The 11540-nt window shown below is 39.2% G+C and overlaps 1 long non-coding RNA gene across 1 annotated transcript; it reads right to left on the bottom strand.

The window, feature by feature from the left end:
- Window positions 1-3546: 3546 nt before the first annotated feature.
- Window positions 3547-5112, bottom strand: LOC126582093 (uncharacterized). The gene is made up of 3 exons (XR_007609266.1): window positions 5001-5112; window positions 4541-4607; window positions 3547-3719 (listed from the first exon to the last, which is right to left on the bottom strand). It is a non-coding gene; the product is annotated as an uncharacterized LOC126582093 (long non-coding RNA).
- Between the last annotated feature and the right edge of the window lie 6428 nt (window positions 5113-11540).

Below are 11540 nucleotides of genomic sequence, written 5' to 3'. Positions count from 1 at the left end.
AAGGAATTCTTCTCCCTCTTATTACTATAAATAAAGGTACTACGTAGGAGGGAATAACACACACATTCCCCTACATTCTATAAACACATCTCTCTCTACAACATCTCCTTGTCGCCGGCCCCCTTCCCTTAGTCAAATAAAATAGGCTACACGTTATCAGCACACTCCTACCGCTACCCTTAGGAATCTGACGTGGAAGTTTCTGCATCAAACCAGTTCATCCATATCTTTAGACCTGTAAACAGGTTGGGTTTATCAGGTTTGGGTCGGGTTTAATCCAACACGTTTCACCTGTTAACACCCATTAACAATTATTATTATTATTATTTTTTTTTTGCATCGAGTTTATTTTTTGTTGTTAAGACTTTATTGACATTACTAAAATATCCTCAACTAACGGGTGCTAATGGGTTTAACGGGTTGACCCAAAGTGACCCATTATTTAATTGGTTGTTAATGGGTTCACTCGTTAGCGACCCGACCCGTTAAGCATCCACCCAAATACTAATATTAACGGGTCGGGTTGGGTCGGGTCGGGTTAACGGGTCGGGTCCAAAATGCCAGGTCTATATATCATCACGCAATCAGGTTCTTCCAAAACAACGGTTTTTATCTCGATATTTTTGTAGCCTTGATAGCATGAACATTCACCATAATGCATGACCCAACTTTACATTTTTCGAATTTTAGATTCTACATAAATTGTGTACGCATTATATTCATAATTGTTGAATTTTGTGAATTTGATATTGACATGAATCACATCAAATAACTGCTCATGCATTAAATTATATAAATATGCATTGAATTAATCTGAAATTGAAAAAAAAATGAAGGATTTTGTTTAGGATTTCGAGTCGAGAACCCAACCACGCAACCATGTTTTAGTAATTTCAATAAAGTCTTAACCCACCCACGCAATCATGTTGGTCTACCTGAGGCTTGTTGTGACCCAACCATATAACGCCCTTCAATTGGTTACCATATACGAAACTCACATATCGCATCTGCACATTTTTGGTTATGCGATCCATGTACCGATTTCGCCACCTTTACTTACAAAAATGGGACCTCAGCAAAGAATGGGAATCTATGTCGGATATGATTCTCCTTCAATTATTCATTACTTAGAACCTTTGATAGACGATTTGTTTACCACTTTTTTCGTGGATTGTCACTTCTATGAGACAGTCTTTCCGTCGTTAAGGGGGAGATAAAAACGTCAACGTTCCTGAAGAATGACGTGAATTATCGGGGACGACTCCCACTTTGTCTCATTTAGATCCCTGCACCACTCAGTCTAAAACTGAAGTGTAGCACATATTAGAACTCCATAACATAGCTTAGAGCATGCCAGATGTTTTTACCGATCTAGCGCGAGTGACAAGATCACATATTCCAACTGCTAATGTGCTTGCAAAGATAGATGTACCAAATGTACGACGGATTTCCCTCTTGGAGGCCCAGGACACCAACTTTGGTGATCTACATACATTAGCGACTAGCCAATCATCTGCCCCTACACATAAGCGTGGCAGACCTCTGGTTTCAAAGGATTCACACCCCCGAAAAAGGAAACCCACAACACAGGCACCTGAAGAGCTTACCTTGAATCCGATTGTCACTTACTTATTCTATCCAACTCATGAGGAAATTCTAGATTACGGAAGTTTCCTTGAAGAGACGAATCCACCTCCCGAGAATCGTGAAATTTCGATCTATTATGCTAGCTTAGATGATGTGTGGTGTAGAAATGAGATGATCGTCGATGATACATTAGCATATGCAATAGATACTGAGATCATGTTGAGCAAGGAACAAAATGCTGATTGTCGATATTATCGATTTTTCGCCGGACTGATATTTTAATAGGTATCCAAGGGGTTTTCGTCAAAATATCGCAATATTATCGATATTATCGCGAAATTTCAGAACTGTGCAAGTCGGAGACGAACGCTGGAGTTTCTACAGCTCCGGTCGACTGTAAAACAGCCCCTAGACTCCGATCTAGGTATGAAAGTGAAATAGAAGATGAGAGGAACGTTTTTATAACGTCCGTTTGCCGTGAAAGTCGGAGGTGTTTGGAAAGTTCGTCGACACCCACGGCCTCGCCGGAGATGGGTGTGCCTATTCCCGAGCCGATTTCATCCCAAAAACCTTGCAAAAACACGAGATAGAACTTCAATTTCACATCTAAGCTTCGATCTAGAATAGAAAAAGAAAAACCCGAAGCTTACCTAACCGGAGAAATTGAAGGAACTCGTCGGAGCAGGTGCGATGGTGTGCATGTGGGTCTCGGTGCAGAGAGAAAGGAGAGGGAGGAGTAGAAGGCCGTGGTGTGTGTGTGGGTCTCGGTGCAGAGAGAAAGGAGAGGGATGAGCAGAAGACCGTGTTGTGTGTGTGGGAGAAGGGAGAAGAGAGATCGAGAAATCTGTGTGTGTGTGTGTGTGGGAGTGGAGAATTGAGAGAATAAAGAAGGATAGAGAGAGAGACAGAGACAGAGGTCTCTGTGTGTCTACGTGTGTGATGTTTGTGTGCGTGCGTTGTGTGCGTGTGTGGTTGCGTGCGTTGTGTGTGTGTGTGGGGTTCCTCCTGTCAGGAGGACACATGACTCACTCAGGATTCCTGACAACTTTTACAATTATTTTGACAATTTCAAGACCACTTTTACAATTATAACTTTTACAATTTCAGACCATGGATGGTGGTTTCATTCAAAACCGTGTGCCATTGTGATATTCTTTCAAGAGGTGAAGTATCAGAGCCATTCAGAGCATTTTCGTTTCTTCTTCTTCCCTTACCCCTTTCAAAGCTGCCACTGTGATATTCTTTCAAGAGGTGGAGTATCAGAGCCATTCAGAGCATTTTCCTTTCTTCTTCTTCCCTTACCCCTTTCAAAGCCATTCCAAATCCATTCCAGAGCTTGAACACAAAGGGTTCCATATTTAAAGTAAGTTTACAAACTTATATTTATATTATTGTAATTTATACAACAAAAAAATTTGTGTGGACTCGTATGTTAATTTTTTTAAGTAATTAATACTTGCATGTTAGTTTTTGTAAGTAATTAAGTAATGTTAACAATTACATGTTAATTTTTTTAAGTAATTAATACTTGCATGTTAGTTTTTGTAAGTAATTAAGTAATATTAACAATTACATGTTAATTTTTTTAAGTAATTAAGTAATGTTGTATAATTATTCCCTAGGATAATTTTAATATGTTTAATGTTATTTATTATTTTATTAATATTAGGTTTTATTATCAAATTGGATTATTATTCATTAATATTAGGTTTTTTTTATTATCAAATTGGATTATTATTCATTAAATTGGATTATTATCAAATTGGATTATTCATTAAATTGGATTATTATTAAATTGGATTATTATCAAATTGGATTATTATTCATCTGACACACCCCGATCCGGAGGATCTAGGTGTGCTGGCCGTCACGTGGGCGTGACGTAACCATAGGCGCGACACGGAAGCAAAATAACAACGTAATTCAGCAGAAATTCAAACCAAACTCAACATAACCACCTACGTACATAACCGGACGAGTTATAAAGTAAACACATAAGTTCAGAGCATAGGTTTAAGTGCAGTCAAGTAGGACTAAAATAAAATACATCACCCTCAGGTGAATCCTACATGTCGAAAGTCTGTCAGAAAGCCGGAAAAGACCTCGAGAGCCACCAACCGCTAAATTAGAACCTGGAGGGGCGCAAAACAAAATGAGTGGGTCAGTAAAACCAAAGATTTTTCCAAAACATTTCATTTAAAACATTTCTAACCCCTCACCGTAAAACCTGTATACTTTCCCAGAAAAAAATATATATAAATACAACTATATGAAATCTCAAAACTTGAATCCCAAATCTTCAACATTTTTCAATAAAAACATGCCATGCCATAAATCAAATATAAATCAGGTGAAATAAGGAATCAATCGGAGACCCTGCAGTTGGTCCTATACGATTAATTCAACAGCTCAATATCCCACTAAGCCGGAGTCACCACCGTGACCTGTACGGCCCTACTCTGCACATCACTCGGAACTACGTAAGGTAGTCTATACGATGAAAGGTGTAAAAATACGCTCTAGTGCTTCTCTCATCATATCATCAGCGCGCATAACTAAGGTCACCCACTAGTCGGAATCACGCCTAGTGATCTGTACGACTAGCATGTCGGAACCCTCACATGGTCTGTACGACATCCACCTACTTGGATCCAAGACGAGCGTGCTGTGTGGTGAATAATATAAGCACTAACACCTAGGGTGCAGGTTATGAGCTCAAAACATCTCAACAACAACCAATTCAATGAATAAATGAACTCACCTGACTTACCTGTGCCTCTACTGCACCATGCAACATGTATGCATCATATATCAATCATATAACTCATATGAAGTTCACATTTTTCAAATAATTCTATGCATGGCATTTTCTAAAATATATTTTCACATAAAATCGTTTTCTGGGAAAAATCGATAGTATAAAGGTAATACGAAAATAAAACTGCCCACTCACTGGTAAGTCGACGGGTCGTAACCCCCGTGGCGTCCCTGGATGCGGTCGTCCTCGGGATACGTCTCACCTATATGCGAAACAACTATAAAAACGTTAATTTTAAACACATCACCAATAATTCGGAATAACTTCTCATACGATGCTCAATTTGGGTATATGAATATACCACATCGACCTACTCGACGTCACGAGCGTCGGGAAATTTTTAGAAAAATTTTTGGAGGACACACGCGCCCCCACGCGCCGCACGTGGCACGGGCCTACGCGCCCCCCACGCGCTCTTCTTCTTCCTTGGGTCGCCGGACTGGTTTTTCCGGCGACCGGATTCCGGCCAATTTTAAAACCTCTTGTTCTCCTTCGTTTTTCACCCATTTTCTTCGTATTTTATATCAAATTGAAGCCCCAAACATGTAGAATCACGTTGGACTAGTTTTAGGGTCTAAAAATCAAGAAATCTCACCGAGAAAAATCCAAAGATTCGGCCAACTTCGAAACCCATGATCCCGACGTCCAAATCCTTCAAACGAACGTCCCCGAGCTTCCTTAGGACCTCACTAAGCTTGCTATAAGCTTGAATTTCCCTGAAACACAACATTTTACGTTCGCATGAACAGTACCCAAAAATGGAGGTTTCGGATCCCACGTGAAATCGAAGGTTTCACATCCTAAAACTAGCACCAATGAACTCAGGACGTCAAAAGGATGAAGATACATACCTTATTTGCCTCGATCCGTCAAGATTTGAAGGGTTTTGGTTGTGGTCCGTACATATTTGGGTGTGTGTGTGCGAGGTCGAGAAGGAGAGAGACAGAGAGTGCTACGGGAGGGAGAGGGAGAGAGAGAGGTCCCTTTCTGTGTGGTCCACCTTAATCCACACCAACCATAAATCATCCTAACCAATTTAACAAGAAAAATCAATCTTTTAAACCAACTTAATTATATAATTATCCCTTCCAAACTTAACCAATATTGAACCATAATAATGCCACATACATACGTACCTTAGTACTCATCAAGGGTAATATAGTCATTCCACATTCCCGTCAAAAGCACATCCGGGACGGGCTGTGACATCATCACTATGTTTTATATTAGGATTTTTTTTTATCAAATTGTTTTATTATTCATTAATATTAGATTTTATTATTCCATATTATTTTTATAATTACTTAAATTTTTACAATCATTTCTTTACTTCGTATTTAATTCTTCTGTAGAATAACTTTATTATTTAGGTTCTCTTATATAACCGTCATCACTACCATATTTTTTGGCCAAAAAATAATTGTCTAATTTTCATGAAAAATAAATATAGGTGCGTTTAAGATGTCCAGTGGAGTTACTAAACGTGATGCAGCTTGGGAATGTGGAGACCCAATAGACGGAAACAAACATGGCACAATTTGCAAATATTGTGGTCGGGTAATGAAGAGTGGCGGGGTGACACGACTTAAGTACCATTTTAGTGGATTAGATCCAGCAAAAAATGTCCAACGATGCGATAATGTCCCCCCAGAAGTGAAGGCATTCATCAGCACATTATTAAAAAATAAAAAACAGCAGAAGGAAAAGATAACACATGGAATGGAAAATATTCGAGTTGGGCTACGGGGAGAAGTCTATGGCCAAGCGGTTGACAGTGATGATGATGATGATGAGGACGAATGTGATGATGACATGGGACTTGAAGAACGACGCAGTTTGAAACAAGCATTACATGCCTCCAAACAGTCAGCATGGGAAAGAGAACACCTTCATAAAATTCATAATAGAGCACAAGGTTCCGGGACAAGTGGTGGTGCACAAATGAGACATGGAGGCAGTCTTAGAGAATCACAACCAATACCACCAATAGCCCTAAGTTTATATAAGTCATCCAAAGCACGTCAAAAGAGTGTTTGGAGTTATTTCACTGGAGGTAATGTGAAGGAGGGAACCCTGCTAAGAAAGCATCATCACATCATTTCAAAAATATGGTAGTGGGATGTCAACAGGCCAGTGTTGGAGTACAACCTCCCACTCCCTATGAGATAAGAAACAAATATTTGGATATGGAGTATAAAGACATTGGCGAGTATGTTAACAAGTTGAGGTCAAAGTGGGAAACTAATGGTTGCACAATCATGTGTAACGGATGGACCGACCCGACCAGATTGTCGATCATAAACTTCATGGTATACTCCAAGGGAAAGACAATTTTTTTGAAGTTTGTTGATGCTTCAGACCATATAAAGAACCACAAGTATATTTACAAATTATTAAGGGATGTAATCATGGAGGTGGGAGAGCATAATGTTGTCCAAGTCGTGACCGACAACGGTTCTGCATTTGTCAAAGCTGGAAAAAAGTTAATGAAGCATCATAATGTGTTTTGGACATCATGTGCAGCACATTGTATTGATCTTATATTTGAGGCAATGGGGAAGAGAGAGAATGTTGCTACTGTGGTAAAAAGAGCTAGAACGATCACAAATTATATTTACAATCATAGTTGGTTGTTGGCAAAGATGCGTGAATTTTGCAAAGGAGAAATTATTCGTCCAGTTACCACTCGATTCGCCACCAACTATATTGCATTAGACAACCTACTTAAGAAGAAAGCAGGGTTGAAGCAACTATTCACTAGTGACGATTGGGCCAACCACAATTTCAGCCGCTCAAATGCAGGTCGTATGGTGGAAAGTATAGTGCTTGATCATGCTTTTTGGACTCAATCAGAACATGTGTGCCAAGTGTTTGAACCTCTTTACAAAGTTTTACGGATCGTTGACACAGAAGTGTATCCTACTATGGGGGCAATATATGAGTTGATGCGTGTAGTGAAGGATGAATTGGAAAGAAAACATGGTGCAAGGTGGGTCATAAAGATAATTGAAGACCAATGGTATAAAACATTATACCACGATTTGCATGCAGTAGGTATAAATTATGTCATAATTTGCAATTCATTTATTAGAGTATGTGTTTCTTTGAACAACATATTATTTGAATCCTCGATACCAATACAGACCCGGTGTTGGAGATGATGGTACCCTTATACGTGCTGTACATAATGTATACTCTAAATTAGACCCTGCATCACCAGCAGTTGGCCAATTTGGAAATAAGGTACACAATTAATTAAATTATAATAATTACTTTGTGGATTAAACTTTGGGAGCAGCCTCTCCATAAATGGGGGTAAGGCTAGCCGACATTCACCTCTCCCAGACCCTGCGTAAAGCGGGAGCCTTGTGCACTGGGTACGACGACTTTGTGGATTAAACTAACACGATTTATTGAATTCAGCTAACATGGTTTAAAGATGCAAGAAGAACTTTTGGAGAACCAACATCAGTTGCTGCTCGAACAAAAATGTCTCCTAGTGAGTGTAAACATATTTCACGATAAGTTTATAATAGAATTTGTTGGAGTTATTAGGCTTATCAACATTGTTTTTCATTGTAGCTGAATGGTGGATCACGTATAGGACCGATGCACCAACTGTGAGAAAGTTAGCAATCGAAGTATTATCACAAACAGCTTCCTAATCTGCTTGTGAAAGAAATTAGAGCACATTTTCACTCATACACACAAAACAAAGAAATAGGTTGGCTCATAGTAGGTTGGAAAAATTAGTTTATTGCTACTACAACATGAAGCTTCAAATTCGAGATAAGGAAGCAGAAATAGATCATGTTGACCGTGGTGACCCACTAGATGTGTTTGATATTGTTGCTGAAGATGATGATACAGATGGTAACCAACTTTATCAATGGATTAGACCTCTTCATTTAGATGATGATGAAGGCAACCCAGCTCCCAGAGTTGCTGAAGAAGCACTTAATGAAGGGATAAATGTAGAAAGAGTATTAGCAGAGGATGTGAGATCTAGCAGCACTGACTCTTTGGAAGAACTTTTGCGCCCAAGACCAAGAAACATTGGAATTCCACCTTCTTCCAATCCTACATAACCACAACATCGTGCTGATACTAATGATAGCTCTAGTACAAGATCAGGAGGAGACTCACCTACCACCGGAGGTGGGAATGATCAAGGATATAGTGGAGCTGGAGGTAGTGGTGGTGGATATGGAAATTATGTTGAACCACCTCCCGGATTTATGAGCCCCTTCATTGGTGAGGCAAACTTCACGCATGCAATACAGGATGAGGACCATGGCAGTAGGTGGGCAGGACCAGGAATTGGTGTCATAGGGAAGGACTATACTCGTAGAGAAAGAGGCAAGGGTATTTTGTCAAGTCAAGAAGATGACTCGTTATCTATAACTTCGGACTTTGTTGGATTGGGAAGTAGTAACTATGGTTATACTCATAACCAACCATTTCCCTACCCATCATATCCGATTCCTGTTGGGATGGAATCGAGTGACTCATGGACACAATCTGAGACTCAATTTTCAAATGATTTTGCTTATGGACAAGGTCAACCAATCTCGGATCCATATGGGTGGCATGTTAACAATTACATGCAAAACTATTTTGGGGATTTATCATTTGATAACTACTCTTCACAATACACTCACTCTACACATAGAGATGATGAAGATAGTGAAAAATTTGAACCTCATAGGAACTCTATGTGGTACTAAGTCACTCATGTATCTTACCATGCAATGTATAAAGTGTAAAATATTGTACTAATTCATTATATATAAATTATTATGGTGTGTTTAAACTTCTTTCATTAATTACTACATATTTTCTACACTCACAATGTTTGCCAGCTCGGTATATAATCAACTTGATAATGTTAAATCCATCATGCAATGCATTTCCTTCCAATTTTTTTGTGATAAACTAATAGATAATTGACTAAATAAACATCCTGCAAAGTTTCAAAAAAAATTTCCAAGTTTTTCTTACAATTTCCGTGGTTTCCATATTATTTTTATCGATATCGATATTATCCCGATATTTCCATCGATATTTCCGTATTTTCGGACTACCGATATTTCTGATATTATCGATATTTAATACCTTGATGTTGAGTGATGACATTGAACCCCATTTCGTTGATGAATGTCGACGTAGAACCGATTGGTCAAACTGGAAACAAGCAATCCAAGTCGAATTCGATTCACTTATGAAACGTAAGGTGTTTGGACCTGTACCTCCTACTCCTCCACATGTGAGGCCTGTTGGCTACAAGTGGATTTTCATTTGGAAGTGTAACGAGAAAAATGAAATTGTGCGTTACAAAGCTCATCTTGTTGCGCAAGGGTTCTCACAACGCCTCGGGATTGACTATGACGAAACTTATTCACCCGTTATAGATGTGATTACTTTTCGCTACCTTATCAGTTTGGTAGTTTTCGGAAAATTGAGTATGCAGCTGATGGACGTTGTAACTATGTATCTCTATGGGGATCTTGATACGAAAATTTATATGAAAGTTCTTGATGACTTACATTGATTAGATCAAATATTTCCAAACCTTGGAACACACTCTCAATTCGGCTAAAACGTTCACTCTACCAATTTGAAGCAATCCGAAAGAATGTGGTATGACCGTCTAAGTGAGTATTTGATTAGTCAGGGATATGTGAACAACAAATTATGCCCTTGTGTGTTCATTAAGAACTCACATTCTGGTTTTACAATAGTTACAGTATATGTCGATGACATGAACCTTAGTGGAACTCCTGAAGAGCTCACAAGAACTACCATGCACCTGAAGTTGGAATTTGAGATGAAAGATCTAGGAAAGACTTGATGATGTCTCGGTCTCGAGATGAGCACCATTCGGATGGAATCTTAGTACATCAAACGAATTACACTTGGAAGGTGTTGCGTCATTTTAATGAGGATAAAGTAAAGCCATTGAGTGCTCTTATGGTCGTTCGATCAGTAGATTCAAAGCGAGATCCCTTCCATCCGAAGGAAGATGATGAAGAGATTTTGGAGCCTGAAGTTTCTTATCCAAGTACGATAGCGCTTTATTGTATTTAGCTCAATGCACTAGACCCGACATCTCCTTCGCTATTAATTTTTTGGCAAGATACAGTAATGCACCAACACGCTAACACTGGACAGGTGTTAAAGACATCTTCTGCTACCTTAAGGGTACTACAGATTTAGGCTTGTTAATCCATACGGATCCTCAAGTGATGCCTCACCCTTCACTTCTCGAGTCGATTCTAGCCTTGCTGGTTATGTTGACACATGATACTTATCTGATCTGCATAAGGCACACTCTCAAATGTGTTATGTCTTTATCGTTAGAGGCATCACAATATCTTGGAGGTCAACTAAACAGACCTTAGTTTCCATTTTGTCTAACCATGCTGAAACTCTCGCCTTACATGAAGCAACTCGAGAATGCTTTTGGTTGAGAGCAGTTGTGGGCCATATTCGAAGCTCTTACGATCTTTACCCTATCATGGATGTCCCGATGACGATCTATGAAGATAACACAACATGCATCGAACAGCTCAAGAAGTGTTACATCAAAGGAGACAGCATCAAGCACATTGCGCTGAAGTTCTTCTTCTCACATCAATAACAAAAGCATTAGAAGATTGAAGTCACTCGAATCCGTTCACAAGACAATCTGGCCGACCTCTTCACCAAATCACTACCAAAGGTGACGTTTCAGAAGCTTGTTCAAGGAATTGGTTTGTGTAAACTTTCTGAGTTGTTACATTGCTATTTCTCTTTGGAATTGTGTCAAATTAAGGGGGAGTATCCTGAAGAATACTTGCTTAATCTTAATGTACTATTTTTCCTACTATTAGGTGCATTTTTCCTATTGGGTTTTTGCTACCTAACTAGGTTTTGACGAGGTACTCACCTTGGGTTGATCATATCCCTGATGACATCCCGTAGACGTTTCATTTGACTTTGCATTTCTCATTCCTTAGACTATGGATTTTGTCCCTACTCGGGTTTTTGCCATAGCCATAGGGTTTTTTTAGTGAGACTTACTTCTTTATGCAAGTTCCTACCTTATTGAGAATAGCGTTGTTCCCAGAATCAGTGCCGACGAGTTGACTTCCTC

The sequence above is a fragment of the Malus sylvestris genome, chromosome 9 (genome assembly GCF_916048215.2).
Source record: "Malus sylvestris chromosome 9, drMalSylv7.2, whole genome shotgun sequence".
In the NCBI taxonomy this organism is placed as follows: domain Eukaryota; kingdom Viridiplantae; phylum Streptophyta; class Magnoliopsida; order Rosales; family Rosaceae; genus Malus; species Malus sylvestris.
Note: the sequence above shows the minus strand (reverse complement) of the source record. Positions and strands in the feature narration are given on the sequence as shown.